The 13726-nt window shown below is 43.4% G+C and overlaps 1 protein-coding gene across 6 annotated transcripts in view; it reads right to left on the reverse strand.

The window, feature by feature from the left end:
- Positions 1 to 13726, reverse strand: part of VDR (vitamin D receptor) — a 227083-nt gene that overhangs the window by 43434 nt on the left and 169923 nt on the right. The gene's annotated exons all lie outside the window — the stretch shown is intronic.

Consider the following 13726-nt stretch of genomic DNA (forward strand, 5'->3'; position numbering starts at 1 on the left):
GGGAGCCGCAGTTGCAGAGAGAGCTGAGCCTCTAAGGCGAATAGCAACGCCCCCGTTGATCCTAGAGGTTTATTTTCATGTATTAAAACTTCATTTTTCTCAGCAACGCAGACACATATGTACATGGGACCAACACAGATGCCTTCGCCGGCCAAGAGCACATGTAACAGGTCAGCCAGTGTCATAGGTACAAATCTGCTGACAGATGGACTTTAAATACAGTGGCGGAAATAATTATTTGACCCCTCACTGATTTTGTAAGTTTGTCCAATGACAAAGAAATGAAAAGTCTCAGAACAGTATCATTTCAATGGTAGGTTTATTGTAACAGTGGCAGATAGCACATCAAAAGGAAAATCGAAAAAATAACTTTAAATAAAAGATAGCAACTGATTTGCATTTCATTGAGTGAAATAAGTATTTGAACCCCTACCAACCATTAAGAGTTCTGGCTCCCACAGAGTGGTTAGACACTTCTACTCAATTAGTCACCCTCATTAAGGACACCTGTCTTAACTAGTCACCTGTATAAAAGACACCTGTCCACAGAATCAATCAATCAAGCAGACTCCAAACTCTCCAACATGGGAAAGACCAAAGAGCTGTCCAAGGATGTCAGAGACAAAATTGTAGACCTGCACAAGGCTGGAATGGGCTACAAAATCATTAGCAAGAAGCTGGGAGAGAAGGTGACAACTGTTGGTGCGATTGTTCGAAAATGGAAGGAGCACAAAATGACCATCAATCGACCTCGCTCTGGGGCTCCACGCAAGATCTCACCTCGTGGGGTGTCAATGGTTCTGAGAAAGGTGAAAAAGCATCCTAGAACTACACGGGAGGAGTTAGTTAATGACCTCAAATTAGCAGGGACCACAGTCACCAAGAAAACCATTGGAAACACATTACACCGCAATGGATTAAAATCCTGCAGGGCTCGCAAGGTCCCCCTGCTCAGGAAGGCACATGTGCAGACCCGTCTGAAGTTTGCCAATGAACACCTGAATGATTCAGAGAGTGACTGGGAGAAGGTGCTGTGGTCTGATGAGACCAAAATAGAGCTCTTTGGCATTAACTCAACTCGCTGTGTTTGGAGGAAGAAAAATGCTGCCTATGACCCCCAAAACACCGTCCCCACCGTCAAGCATGGGGGTGGAAACATTTTGCTTTGGGGGTGTTTTTCTGCTAAGGGCACAGGACAACTTATTCGCATAAACGGGAAAATGGACGGAGCCATGTATCGTGAAATCCTGAGCGACAACCTCCTTCCCTCTGCCAGGAAACTGAAAATGGGTCGTGGATGGGTGTTCCAGCACGACAATGACCCAAAACATACAGCAAAGGCAACAAAGGAGTGGCTCAAGAAGAAGCACATTAAGGTCATGGAGTGGCCTAGTCAGTCTCCGGACCTTAATCCAATCGAAAACCTATGGAGGGAGCTCAAGCTCAGAGTTGCACAGAGACAGCCTCGAAACCTTAGGGATTTAGAGATGATCTGCAAAGAGGAGTGGACCAACATTCCTCCTAAAATGTGCGCAAACTTGGTCATCAATTACAAGAAACGTTTGACCTCTGTGCTTGCAAACAAGGGTTTTTCCACCAAGTATTAAGTCTTTTTTTGTTAGAGGGTTCAAATACTTATTTCACTCAATGAAATGCAAATCAGTTGCTATCTTTTATTTAAAGTTATTTTTTCGATTTTCCTTTTGATGTGCTATCTGCCACTGTTACAATAAACCTACCATTGAAATTATACTGTTCTGAGACTTTTCATTTCTTTGTCATTGGACAAACTTACAAAATCAGTGAGGGGTCAAATAATTATTTCCGCCACTGTATACACAATCCATAAAGCATAATCATCACAATAAGGTGTCATACAGAGTCCATAAGGTCCAGTCTTTCTCTTGTTTAGTTCAGCGATCTTGGATAGCAATAGTGAGCAGCAGACTACTGCTAACCAAGACCGTTGAACTAAGCAAGAGAAAGACTGGATCTTATGGACTCGGTATGACACCTTATGGTGATGATTATACTTTACGGAAAATGTATATTTAAAAAAAAAAGAGAAGAACGGTTTCAAAATTCATCGTTTTGTGCACTTTATTTGTTGATGTTTCTATGATGACAGTAATGCCCATAATGCATTTATTATGATACTTGCAGTATTCATATGCTTCATGTTATACCTATACTTTTGCCATTGACTTCCATTAAAGATAAAAGATGTATACGAAATTATACTTTTTTTTTTTTATAATGTTTACTGAGAAGCATACTCAACGGAACTTTTCAATAGGGCAATTGTATCCTGATGGACGTGTCTAAAAGATTGCTGCTAAAAGCCAACTCTTTTGACATACCTTTTTTTGGGCTTTTTTTGAACATAGAAGACCATATGGGCCATTTTGTCTGACTTACATTATTTTCTCATAGATTTATGTTTTTTTTCCAGGCATGGTTAAATTCACTTACTGTTTTTTTTTCCCATCACATCTTCTGGAGGTTTGTTCCAAGTAGCCACTACTCTTAATTAAATAATATTTTTGACATTGCTTTTGATCATTGTCCCATGCGTCCCTTTGTTCTTGAGTTTAGTTTTTTTTATTATTGAAAAGCTTTCCTTCACACATGGTGAAATAACTGATCTAGCTGCAGATCATGCTGCAGATTACCAGCGGTTTTCACGCTACACGTGGAAGGGGTGGACTCCATGATGGAAATACGCACTTTTCGTAGTACACAGTGTCCATGCCATAGTTTTTAAAACTTGCAGCTCATTTTCCACAACACCTTGCTTATTTCCAATATAGATTCAAAGCCCTACCCACATCATTTTACTGGAAATTGCTTTGGAAATGTTGTGTGGAATCCAAACCCCAATGCTGCTGGATCTAAATTATTCAACTTTAACATATTTAACAGTTTCCATCATGTACCCATTTTTCCTTTAAGGTATGTCCACATAGAACTGAATAGCTGATGATAACGGACATGGATTTAGGTGTGGCAGATTCGCAGCATTTTACAGAACCAGCAAAGTGAACAAGAGTTTAAAGACATAATCCCCCAAAAAATAACATTCAAAAAGAAAGAGAAAGAACAGATAGAATGTGCTATTCATTGATCTATTGCTTCTCAGCATAATTATCTGTATATGACATTAAACTGTATACAAGGCCATTTGTATATGTTTTGATCCAAATGCATAAGCCTATTCACCACATCAGGGTAGCATTCCTTGAGTGGGTCCCTACTCTAATTTGGCACAGTACTATGTGGCGACCACCACAAATGCACAATTGCGCCCGCAGGCAGTGCAACCCAGCAGTCCAACAGTACCCTTGCTGTCAGAACAAGACCCTTTGGCACTGGGCCCCACCAACCCACAAACAGTCCTACAGCAACCACGCAGCACTGGATAACGTGAACAGATGTCAAAAGCTCATCCTTCTATTTGGTCTCAGAAACTAAACTAAAACAAGCAGGTGCCGCTCCAAATTAAGTAAGAGTAAGAACCCACTTGAAAAAAACAGCCTTGGCGTGGTGAGTGATCAAAATGTATACAAACGGCCTCGTATACAGTTTATGAATTATGGTGTTGTACACAAATAATTATGCTGAGAAACCATTAAAATTCCTTCTTTTCTTTTGGAATTTTACACGTCAGAAAAAAAAGCTCTGCAGAGTAGAACTTAAATCCACAGCACATCAGTTTTTGCTGCAGATTTCCACTATGGATTTCACCCCTTGCGATGCACAGGGTGAAATCCTCAGAAAATCCACAGCAAAATCCATATGTAAGGCTAGGTTCACAGGGATTATTTTACTGCAGAGTTAGGCCTCATGCACACCGCTGTTGCCCGGCCGAGCCCGTAGTCCGCAATATACAGGCACCAGCCATATGCAAACTGTATCATGGATGCAGATCTATTCATTTGAATGGGTCCACGATCTGGGAGGTACGGTGCGGTGCAGATCAGAGGCACGGATTTTAAGCTCTATGAAGCACTTCCATGGGTTCTCTGTCCATGCCTCTGCACCGCAAAAAAAGTAGAGCATGCACTACTTTCTTGCAGTGCAGACCATCAGATGCAAATCGTGGACCCCATTCAAGTGAATGGGTCAGTGCCCATGCATTGCAGTCGTGTGCATGAGGCCTTATCCTTCATAAATTACATCCCATACTACTTTAACCTCTATGAACATAGGAAGTTTGAACCTGGCTGTAAGACTTTTCATATCCGTGACTGAAGTCCAGATTGAATTTACTTCAATATGTGATCAGTGAGATTTTTCTATTTTTATAGTATTAATTGGCCTAATAATAAACACTTCCTGAGATTTTACATAAATTTGAGAATGTGAAAATGGGTTATCATTCATTCATCTATTTTTAGATTACCGGTACCACATTGTTCATAACATCTCTCACCTTAAAATAACCATGCTGATGGATATAAAATAGGCAATAAATGAGAATAAAACATACACCATGATATTACTAATATTAGTGAAGCTGAATGGTAATTACCAACCTACTTCTCGGTTGTATGAAATGTGCCTTACTACTCTAATTGTTTCCTCAAACTCTGAGTCATCCCATGCCTGGGCTGCTTCTTACAGATATGAATCATGACTATTCATGGAAGAGGTTTGTGGTCACTGAACAAGCAGCAGTAAAAAAAATAGAATGTATTGCCTTGGTTTTTCTGTGGAAGCAGCCTGAGCCCACCCCCCATGTCCGGTGACAAGAAGTCGACCAACCCCCAATGACCACAGCGGCACCCAGAATAATAACTGCCCTGACCAGTCTTTTCTGCACCCCAGTGTAGAGCTGACAGAAAAATCACTAAACTCTGCTGGCCAGTCAGATGAGTCTTGGGTTTTTATTTGGGTCCATTTGCAAGGAGTGCCAAGTTCTTCAAAACTCTATCATAGTTGCCAAAGTCCGGTATTTTCAGAAACAATACTGGCAAATTTGGCTTGTTCTGGGTCAGTATGAATTGAGATTATATGAACATCGCACAGAAGTGGACTTTCACAGGTGAGTTTGGGGCTTACCATAAATGCTCTGAATTTGCCAATCATAATGTTGGTAAGTTTGCTCCACTGAGTCACAGTGTGGCATGTGGGTTAGAAACTAGGTGAGAAAATATAAGCACCTACTGCTAAAGCCATCAGGGTACGAACCCCTACTGCGGTGGCTGCATGCATCTAAAATCACCCGGTTTTCAAACTGCTTTTTAAAAGTGTTTTCCGAGACTTACTCTGGATAGGTCATCGTTATCTGATCGGTAGGGGTCCGACACCCGGGACCCCAACAGATGAGCTGTTTGAGACGGCAGGGGCACTCGCAGTAGCACAGCAGCTTTGCCTGGTCCGAGTGACAGCACGTTCATTGATCACATGGCCTAGGCACAGCTCAGCCCCACAGAAGTGAATGGGGCTGAGCTGCAACACCAAGCACAGCTACTATACAATGTACAGAGAAGGCCACAGAATCACAGGAGAGCAGAGCAGGTGCCTTCTCAAACAGCTGATCAGCGAGGGTCCTGGGTGTTGGACCCCCACCGATCAGATACTAATGAGCTATCCAGAGGGTAGGTCGTCAGTATTAAAGTCTCGGAAAAACCCTTTTAACTGGTGTGGGGATTCACTCTGGTAGTTAGGACTAGCGGATGCAGTATAGAGGCAAAGTACACAGTTCTTGAATCAAACAGCGGTGTTTATTCACACATTGGTGTATATCAAAATGCAGATAAGGTGTATCACAAAACGCAGGTGGCTTGGTGTTTGTTCACACACAAGGAAAGTCCAAAAACAATAAAAGTCACCTTTTATCCTGGGTGTTAATTCACACCCTGTTAGCCGTTCAGCCTCATCAAGTCCATAGGCGGCCTGTTCGCCTTTAGAGGGGCCTGAGTCCTCCAGCCCGGATCAAACCTCAAATCCCAGCACAGCTCTCAGTTCACAGCACACAGACTCCTGAGCTCCACTGTCAGAGGGAGGTAAATCCACACACCTGGCAGTGCTGGCTGGTTTTTATGCCTGGCAAAACCCGGCCTGGTAGTCACCCACCCAGCACTTTGACTACTCCCAGTAAGACTTAACAAATCACTTGTATGTCGATAAAATGACACCGCGCTCAGCTGATCACTGATGACCCTAACTGCCAGCTTACTAGGACCATGTGGTACCGTTTCACATCAGCCTTGTCATCAAGATTACCTTGTTTCTGATGTATGAAATGGAAGTATCGCTTTGTCCAAGGTCTCGATCTGTACGGATTCTTCTGCGCAGAGGGTTTTACAGGTAAAAGGCTGTTTGGAGTTCGCCCCGGCCGGTAGCGAAGCTCCGCTAATACTCACGCTCACAACGGGAGCTGGTGACGTCACCACTTTGAGCATACGGGCTGCTGTAAGCACAAAAAAAACACCAATGCGTTTCTCAGGCTAGAAATGGTTAAAATGGACACACGGGGAGGAGACTTTATTAAAAGTATGTCTAAAAAAGAAACACAATGGATTTTTAATATGGATACACTGGTTCCAAGGGGTCTAAATACAGAAATCGAGTTATTCGGTTTTGAATAAAAAACTATCGGATTAGTGACGCTGGAGGTAAATAACATCGAAAGCGGGGATAATAAAAAAAAGGCCATCAATAGCACCCAAGCGATTCCCTGACGAAGAGGAGCGCACTGCTCGAAACGCGTTGGATGTTTTTTGGTGCTTACAGCAGCCCGTAGCTCAAAGTGGTGACGTCACCAGCTCCCGTTGTGAGCGTGAGTATTAGCGGAGCTTCGCTACCGGCCGGGGCGAACTCCAAACAGCCTTTTACCTGTAAAACCTTCTGCGCAGAAGAATCTGTGCAGATCGAGACCTTGGACAAAGTGGTACTGCGATTTCATACATCAGAAACAAGGTAATCTTGATGACAAGGCTGATGTGAAACGGTACCACATGGTCCTAGTAAGCTTGCAGTTAGGGTCATCAGTGATAGGCTGAGCGCGGTGTCATTTTATCTACAGTGCTGCCCATAATTATTTATACCCCAGGCAAATTTTGACTTAGTTACTTTTATTCAACCAGCAAGTAATTTCTTGACGGGAAATGACATAGGTGTCTCCCAAAAGATAATAAGACAGTGTACAAAAGGCATTATTCTGGGAAAAAAAAAAACATTTTTCAGCTTTTATTTACAATTTGAGCAAAAAATAGAAGATGTTCAGCACTGTGGAAAATCTCAGAGGACGTGGTCGGAAGCCAAAAGTGACACCTGTGCTGGCCAGGAGGATAGTTAGAGAGGTGAAAAAGAATCCAAGGATCACCACCAAGGCCATCCTGGTGAATCTGGGCTTTGCTGGTGGCAATATCTCAAGGCAGACAATCCAACGGACACTGCACAATGCAGACCAAGGAGGACACCACATCTCCAGATAAGGCACACAAAAGCTTGCTTGGCCTTTGCAAAAGCTCATCTGGACAAAGAAGAAGACTTCTGGTCTTCTGTGTTATGGTCAGATGAAACAAAAATTTAATTGTTTGGTCACAATGATGTTTCCTTCATTTGACGTAAAAAAGGAGACGCCTTCAACACAAAGAACACCATCTCCACTGTCAAACATGGTGGTGGGAACCTAATGCTTTGGGGGTGTTTTTCAGCCAATGGACCAGGGAACCTAATCACAGTAGACGGCACCATGAAAAAAGAGCAATACATGAGGATTCTAAACTACAACATCAGGTAGTCTGCAGAGAAACATGGCCTTGGGCACCAGTGGACATTTCAGCATGACAATGACCCAAAACACACAGCAAAAGTGGTGAAGAAATGGTTAGCAGACAACAACATTGACGTTTTGGAGTGGCCCTGCCAGAGTCCAGACTTGAATCCAATTGAGAATCTGTGGAGGGAGCTAAGGATCAGGGTGATGGCAAGAAGACCCTCCAACCTGAAAGATTTGGAGCTCATTGCTAAAGATGAATGGGCAAAAATACCTGTGGAGACATGCAATAAGCTGGTCTGCAATTAAAGCAAGCGTTTGATTGCTGTAATAGCCAATAAAGGCTTTTCTATTGATTATTGAGAAGGGTATGAATAATTTTGGACTGGACACTTTTTGCTCAAATGTAAATAAAAGCTGAGAAATGTTTTTTTTCCACAACAATGCCTCTTGTATATCGTCTCATTATCTTTTGGGAGACACCTGTGTCATTTCCCGTCAAAAAATTACTTGCTGGTTGAATAAAAGTAACTTTAAGTCAAAATTTGCCAGGGGTATGAATAATTATAGGCAGCACTGTACATACAAGTGATTTGTTAAGTTTTCTGTGGCAGCTATTACGGAGCTGTATAGACACTGCTGCTTGCTTGGTGTAACTAGCGCCGGTGGTTAATTCATTTTATACTCCCAGTAAGAGCCATACCGGATTATCTATGACAGCTAGGGCTGCACGATAAATCGAAAAAATAATCGAATCGCGATAATCGGCAAATGCGATATGGCGATTTGGCCGACCCGAAAATGCCGCAATTATATATGAAGGGGCCCCACGCACATAACTGGCTTTGTGTGTAAAGTATTTTACTAGTGTGTGAAACAATCTCTCTCCTATTGATAACAGGTCCAGCCTCTGTACTCACTTTCACGATGAATGCACTGCAGCGAACGGCAGCGAGCGGGCCGGCCGGCGCGTGACTGACGTCACTTAGTAACGCTCCTGCTTCCTGAAGTGGGAGGAGCGTTACTAAGTGACGTCAGTCACGCGCCGGCCAGCTCGCTGCCGCTCACTGTAGTGCATTCATCGTGACAGTGAGTACAGAGGCTAGACCTGTTATCAATAGGAGAGAGATTGTTTCACACACTAGTAAAATACTTTACACACAAAGCCAGTTATGTGCGCAGTTTAGGACACATGAGGGGAAACATAGGGCCATGAGGGGGACCAGCATAAGATGCTATATGTCTTATGCTGCCCCCCCTCATGGCCCTATGTGTCATAGCACAGATCCCCCACAACACAGCGTCCTCCACAGATCCCCCACAACACAGCGTCCTCCACAGATCCCCCACAACACAGCACTCCACAGATCCCCCACAACACAGCATCCTCCACAGATCCCTCACAACACAGCGTCCTCCACAGATCCCCCACAACACAGCGTCCTCCACAGATCCCCCACAACACAGCGTCCTCCACAGATCCCCCACAACACAGCGTCCTCCACAGATCCCCCACAACACAGCGTCCTCCACAGATCCCCCACAACACAGCGTCCTCCACAGATCCCCCACAACACAGCGTCCTCCACAGATCCCCCACAACACAGCGTCCTCCACAGATCCCCCACAACACAGCGTCCTCCACAGATCCCCCACAACACAGCGTCCTCCACAGATCCCCCACAACACAGCATCCTCCACAGATCCCCCACAACACAGCGTCCTCCACAGATCCCCCACAACACAGCGTCCTCCACAGATCCCCCACAACACAGAGTCATCCACAGACCCCCCACAACACAGCGTCATCCACAGATCCCCCACAACACAGCGTCATCCACAGACCCCCCACAACACAGCGTCATCCACAGATCCCCCACAACACAGCGTCATCCACAGACCCCCCACAACACAGCGTCATCCACAGACCCCCCACAACACAGCGTCATCCACAGATCCCCTATAACTATGTCATACCCAGCCGCGTCAGCGGCTCATATGGGAAAATCCAAGCAAATAGACCTCTAGCACAATTCCCTTAAAATATTGCATCGCATATCGTTATCGCAATTTTTAGGGCCCTAATCGCAATCGCACAAAATTCCCATATCGTGCAGGCCTAATGACAGCCATGCTAAATCTCAAGGTGTCAATAAAATACCGGCTCTTAGTTCACCGAGGCCAGGAACCTCGGTGACACATACCTTCCATCCACGATGATTCCAGGTACCTTCTTACACTGGCCATACAAATTTAACAATAATAATGCAGTGTTGCCAGTTCACGTCACTTAAATCAATCCGATGCAATTAAACCATATTTTATTGTGTAAAAAAAAGAAGAAAAAAGGACGATGAGCTCACGGAAGCAAATGATGATGATTATCCATCTCGGAAGAGTTAGGCCATCCTCAAACAAGTTGAAATTCACTATTCTACAAGTTTGTAGACTAGATTGATTACAAATGGACAGCCTTTTACTCCCTGGTGCAAAATAATATGACAGCCAGAGTCCCACTGTAATAGTCAAAATCAGAGAAACCTCTGACCCAAGCCGTTTAACCCTTCAGTTGCTGCAGACAATTGTCACCTCAACATTCATGTTGTTGCGTCAAGGGGGCTCCCTCTGTAAGAATATTAGTGTCCTGTGATCATGGATGTGGGCCTGACACAGGTGTCACAGTCTAACATAGGCTCCTGTCTATTAGGCTACATTTATACAACAGTGAAAAACGGAGGTGTGACAAACTTTTTTTTAACGGCCATCACACATCCGTAAGAATATTGGTAGTCTATAGGGTTATCCACATGGCAGTTATTTTGACGGCCAGTGAATAACGGACGTCAAAAAATAGATATGTTCTATCTTGTCCGTTTTCACTGACCAACAACCCCCATACAATTGAATGGACCGTTTTTTCTGTTTCTCAGAAAGGCATCAATGAAAAATGTCTGTCAAAAACTGTTTTTAGGCATGGCCTAATATGTTGCGTGAAAAACTGCAAGCTGCAGGAATAAAATGCAATTAACAATGGCAGAACTGCTATATTTTTTTTTGTATTGCTAATTGACAAGTGATAGGTACCCCAAAATGGTGGTATTGAAAAATACAAATCAGCCCGCAAAAAACAAGCCTTCATATAGGTACATTGATGGAAAAATAAAAAATTATGGCTGTTAAAATGAGACAATGAAAAAAAAATTAAAATAAATGTTTGACTCAAAAAAGGGCAGGCCTTAAGGGGTTAAACAGTTGTCAATATTTCCAGGAGTTGGCCTCACAGCAAATTTAATCCAAGGTCAGACTATTTAATGCTCAGGAATAAAAATCCAAGGCCTCTGTAAGTACATTGAAAGTTTACATTCATGACAACATAGCTAGAAGTCGACTGAACAAATATAGCTTCAACCCCTTAATGACCAGGCTTTGCTTGGGCCTTAACCATGCAACTTTTTTTTTTCATTGCTGTAATCCAAGAGCCATACATTTTTTTTTCATGTTGACGCAGCTGTATGAGGGCTTGCGTTTTGTGGCATGAGTGGTATTTTTAATGCCACCATTTTAGGGCACATTCCTGATTAAGGGTTCATGCAAACAACATGCGTTGCTGAGTCTGAGAAACACAGTCCATGTGTCGGCTGCATCTCCCCAACCAGCAGCAGCCCCTCAGACCCAAACTGACTACATTATAATGTTGTAGCGCCCCCTACCTTCAGAACCTCCAAACACAAACCAAAGCAGCCCTGGCTTACACCGCAACTCATTTTCTCCAGTGTTGCTCCAGGAGTGCCAAATGCCTATGGAGAAAAACTCACACACCAGAAAATTTCCTCCATTACAAATTTATGCTAAGAACCTATAACTCTGCCCTCCAGCTCGCCAAACAGAACTACTTCACGACCCTAATCTCTTCACTGTCCAACAACCCAAAAAAACATCTTTGACACTTTTCACTCCCTCCTCAGTGTTAAAATGCAGGTGCCTATCACAGACCCTGTGCTGAAGATCTGGCCACCTACTTCACAGAGAAAATAGAAACATCCAGAATGAAATCAGCTCCCAGCCACTAAGTGTCATTGATCCCCTTCCCCCTGCATCTCCTCTGGCTCACTGTCAACGTTTGACCCAGTCATGGAAGAAGTGTCCAGACTCCCCTCTTGTTGTCGTCCTATCACATGCACTTCTGACCCCATTCTCTCACATATCCTCTAGTCTCTCTCTCTGGCTGTCACCACTCGCCTAACAAAAATCTTCAACCTCTCTCCCTCTTCTGGTATCTTCCCCTCTTTCAAACACTCTATCATTACTTCATTATTAAAAAAAATATATATAAAAACCTTCTCTTGACACGTCCCGCACAACTAACTACAGATCAGTCTTCAATCTTCCCTTCATCTCTAAACTCCTGGAGCATCTGGTCTACTCTTGCCTCATCCACTATATTTCTGTTCACTCTCCTTGATCCATTACAAGCTGGTTTTCGCACTCTACATTCTACAGAAACTGCCCTCAAAGTGACTAACGACCTCCAGACAGCAAAATGCAATGGCGACTACTCTCTGTTCATTCTCCTTGACCTCTCTGCAGCTTTTGACAGTGTAGAACACCATCTCCTACTCGCCATGCTCCAATCTATCGGCCTAAAGGACAATGCCCTCTCCTGGTTTTCTTCAAATCTCTGACCACTCTTTAGTGTATCATTTGCTGTCTCCACTTCTCCTCTCCCTCTTAATGTTGGGGTTCCTTAGGGTTTAGTCCTAGGCCCTCTCCTCTTCTCTATCTACACAGCCCCAATTGGACAGACCATCAGCAGATTTGGTTTCCAGTACCATCTCTATGCAGGTGACACACAAATATACACTTCATCCCCCGACATAACCCCTGCTTTATTACAGAATACCAGTGACTGTCTTTCTGACGTCTCTTACATCATGTCCTCTCTTTCTGAAACTGAATCTTTCAAGAACTGAAATTCTTGTGTTCTCTCAATCTACTAACCTACTTAAACTAGATATCTACATCTCAGTGTGTGGCACTACCATTCGGCCTAGGCAGCACACCAGCTGTCTAGGTGTTATATTTGTCAGTGATCTTTACTTTAATCCCTATCTCTTGGCCACTGCTTATGTCACCTGCACCTCAAAAACATTTCTAGAATCCACCCCTTTCTCACTATGCAAACAAAAACTTTCATTGTTGCCCTGTTCTATTCCAGTCTCGATTAACGTAACTCACTATTAATTGGCTTCCCCTTCACCAGACTTTCCCCTCTCCAATCTATCGTTAATGCAGTAGCCAGGGTCACCTACCTGTCTAACCGCTACTCCCATGCCTCCGCCCAGTGCCAGTCATTACAATGGTTGCCCATACAGTATAGAATCTAATTTAAACTGCTCATTCTCACCCACAAAGCTTTCCACAGTGCTGCACCCTCTACATCTCTTCCCTCATCTCTACCGCCCTACCCATGCTCTACACTGTGCAAACGATTTACGACTGACATCCACCATAATTTGAATCTTTCACTCCTGGCTCCAAGACTTCTACCGAGCTGCACCAGTTCTCTGGAATGCGCTGCCCCAAGAAATTAGGTTAAATCACAATATACACAGTTTCAGGCGCTCCCTAAAAACACATCTTTTTACAGTGGGTGGCCTATCACATCCCCTGATCTAACTCCTCTCTCTATATATATATATATATATATATATATATATATATATATATATATATATATATATATATATATATATATATATATATATATATATATATATATATATATATATACACAGCCCATTTATCATCATTTCCTTAACCTGATCCTCCACGAGACCCATGCAACCCAAAAGCACTAAAGATATCGGCTGAAGACTGGCTCATGCAGCTTTATATCTAATCCCCTATTTTCCCAGGATGGCTGGACCATTGTACAAAACAAGCACTTTTACCTTTTGTGTCACCCCTTTGCCCTCATAGATTGTAAGCTCTTGCGAGCAG

Source organism: Bufo bufo, chromosome 3 (genome assembly GCF_905171765.1).
Source record: "Bufo bufo chromosome 3, aBufBuf1.1, whole genome shotgun sequence".
NCBI classification, from domain to species: domain Eukaryota; kingdom Metazoa; phylum Chordata; class Amphibia; order Anura; family Bufonidae; genus Bufo; species Bufo bufo.